A 3,498-nucleotide genomic window follows, 5' to 3' on the forward strand; every position below is an offset into this window, starting at 1 on the left:
TGGATTATGTTGTCTTCGTAACATTTAGGGATTCTATCATAATCTATGCAGGGAGTGATTCTTTAAACAGTAGTCCTTCTTTAAACATTTACATTTCTGCTTTTTTTTTTTTAAATGATAAACCTATTTGTATAGTAAGACTTTCAAATTTAGAATAACAGCCCTAAGATAGATCTGAAAAAAGGCTTTTAAATGATTCTGATTATCAGGGTGAATCTGACTCAGTGCAGATGAAGAGTTTATGTTACCTTAGGAGCAGGCCCTCTAGTCCAGCATTCAACCCTGAATTAGGTCAAATTCAGCTTTTTCATTTGTATGATTCTCTAAAACATATATATTCACTGTATTACACGTGTAGTTAAAAGTATTCAGGCCAGATAGACAGCTTTTTTGGGGGGGCGTTGCCTTGAGCAGCTTGCAGGATCTTAATTCACTAGGGTTGGAAGGCATGCCCTCTGTGGTGGAAGCACCCAGTGCTAACAGCTGGACAGCCAGGGAATTCCTAAAATAGAATTTTTTTGGATCAGCCTCCTAAAGCACCGTGTCTTAGACAATGCTGTAGCTGCCTAAATGTCTTTCTCTCTCTCTCACACACATACACAAACACACACATACACTCTGGAGAATTATAACATGTACAAATGTCTGTCTAGAAAAACAGATGTATGGGGCAAGTTCTGTTTTGATCTGAGGTTTTATTTAACAGGACAGCTCATCAAAACATAGCCGCAGTGAGAGATAAGGACCCTTCTATCCAGGCCATCTTTCTGTTTGGAACAGAAGAAAGAACTGAGCCCCTGTAGCCTGCCCCCATGTCACTAAGTCAGTGGGAAAACCGGAATAATTGTGTTGCCCCTGGTGTGATGTTTCCTGAGAGTTATGATGAGCTGCTAATAAACGGCGTGTGGCTGTGGGGTAGTTGAAATAGCTCTGATTTTTGTGTGGAAGCTCTGATTTTGAATACTCACTCTCTCACCAACTGTATGAGTTTGTTTTTACAGAATGAATATCCTTCATTAGAAAATAAGACCATCACAAACTATGATATTGCTGTTTTTTTTTTACTTCCTCCCCCTCCTTCCAAACCAGGCTGCTCCTGGCTAGGACAGTTCACGTCTGATTTGGAAGACGCTATGCCTTCCTCTTGCCAACCAACAACCTCGCAGGGTTTAGCAGGAGCTTCCTCTGCAGGGCCTCCTTCACCTCCTTGTTGCGGAGGCTCTAGATGACGGGGCTGAGCATGGGGGTTATGATGGTGCAGCAGACAGACACCACCTGGCCACTGGTGTCATCGGTGGATCCACAAGGCTGGACGTAGGTGAAATCACGGTGCTGTAGGAGATGGCAGTGGCCAGGAAGGGGGAGGCACACGTGGAGAGGGCCTTCTCCTTCCCAGCTGCCGAGCGCATCCTCCCAGTGGCCACCAAGACCAGGCCGTAGGAGGTGAGGATGAGGGCAGCAGGTAGATAGGTAGCCAGGGCAGAGGAGGTACAGAGGGCCATACCTGCCATGGCTGTGTCGGCACAGGCCCGACGGAGAAGGGGTTGGATGTCACAGAAGTAGTGCAGTACCTGGTTGGGCCAGCAGAAAGGCAGGGCAAAGACATTCCCAGTCTCAATAGCAGAATTAGCGCCACTGAAAGCGAGGAAGCAGCCACCAGCTGGAGACAGGGGCCCTGGTCATGACGGAGCCCAGTGGAGAGGTCGGCAGATGGCCGTGCAGCGGTCGCAGGCCACGGAAGCCAGCAGGAAGCTCTCAGCCGAGGAGTGCATCACAGAGAAGGTCACCTGGACCATGCAGCCCTTGAAGGAGACGGACCTGCCCGAGGCCAGAAAGTTGCCCAGCAGCCGGGGTGTGACCACAGAGGAGTAGCAGATATCAAGGAAAGAGAGGACGCTGAGAAAGAGGTACATGGGCCTGTGGAGGCGGGAGTCCGTGAGGATGAGCGCCATCATCCCCAGGTTGCCTGCCACGGTCATGACATAGATGAGCAGGAAGCCTCCAAAGAGAAGCTTCTGGAGGTCTGGATCATTGGAGAATCCCAGCAGGATGAACTGGGTGAGGGGGGTGTAGTTTCCAGCGGCAAGGGCTAGTTCTCCAGGCGTCATCTGCAGAGGTAGCAACCGACCATCACTCATACAGTGTTACTGAGCGTGCTGCCCGTGCAAGGTATGATACAGGAGAACACCAAGCAGGTCTAAGTCTTCTTAGGAAGAATGGGGCCTTCTAAGGAAGTAGTGGGGCCTTCGTGGTGGTCCAGTGGCTAAGACACTGCGCTCCCAGTGCAGGGGGCCTGGGTTCGAATCCTGGTCAGGGAACTAGATCCCACATGTGGCAACGAAGACCTGGCACCGTCAGACAAATAAATATTTAAAAAGTAAACGGGAAGTATCTTGCCACAGTGGACAGGACATGGGCTGTGAAGCCAGACAGACCTGAATCTTAATTCTGACGATGGCACTGTTTGTATCAGCGGTTGAGACACTGATTGTGTCTCCTTGGATAAGCTTTATCCATGAGCCTTATTTTTCTCACCTATGAAATAGAGAACATATATCTGTTTAGGGTTCTCTGTGCCCTAGGTGAAAAAGCCAAATTGTAGAAACCTCTGAATATCTGGAACATGGTGAATAATCAGTAACTGTGAGGTCCCTTCCCCACTCTCTCGTGCCCGTATCTCTAAACCCAGGTCACGGGATGCAGCGCTGAAAGCCAGGGTCCTGGTGGTGTGGCAGAGCCCGCTCCTGTGAGTCAGCCTTGGAATATGGCCTGTGAAACCAGCTTCCCGCCCTGGACTCCTGTTTCCCCGCCTGGGTGGCCAGTGTGATGTCCATATTCACTCTTCCTTTTGTAACTTTCTTGGTTTAGGGCTTAATTTTGCCCAAATGAAAATGTCCATGAGTCTCCAGTCCACAATGAATGTTGATGTTTTTCTCTCATAGGATGACAGCTAGATTACACACACACACACACACACACACACATCACACACACACACACTCAGACACACACACATACACAGTCTTACACTCACACACATACACACACAGACACATCACACACATTCACACACACACTCACACCCACACACACACACACACTGACACTCAGACACACACACTGACACACACACAGTCTTACACTCACACACTCATACACACAGACACATCACACACACACATTCACACACTCATCCACTCACACCCACACACACACACACGCACATACACACACACTGACACTCACACACACACATTCACACACAAGCACACACACTCACAGAGTCATTCAGCACTGGGTTTAGGCTGAGCGCCTCCATCCTGCTTCCCAGTAAGTGAGGGCTCTGGTCCTCCTCTCCGCTCCCTCTCTCTTACCATCTTCCCTGTGCAGACAGACTAGGTTCCCTCCTCACCTACTCCTCCCGCCCGACTCCCAGAGGAACACGTGAGTCCCTCAGAGGCCCATCTATGATAATCCTCACTGACGATGGCCTTGACT

The 3,498-nt window shown here is 49.4% G+C and overlaps 1 pseudogene; it reads right to left on the bottom strand.

The window, feature by feature from the left end:
* Positions 1 to 1,131: 1,131 nt before the first annotated feature.
* LOC128059990 (olfactory receptor 1020-like) lies at positions 1,132 to 2,108 on the bottom strand (annotated as a pseudogene).
* Positions 2,109 to 3,498: the final 1,390 nt, after the last annotated feature.

This window comes from Budorcas taxicolor, chromosome 15 (assembly GCF_023091745.1).
Source record: "Budorcas taxicolor isolate Tak-1 chromosome 15, Takin1.1, whole genome shotgun sequence".
NCBI classification, from domain to species: domain Eukaryota; kingdom Metazoa; phylum Chordata; class Mammalia; order Artiodactyla; family Bovidae; genus Budorcas; species Budorcas taxicolor.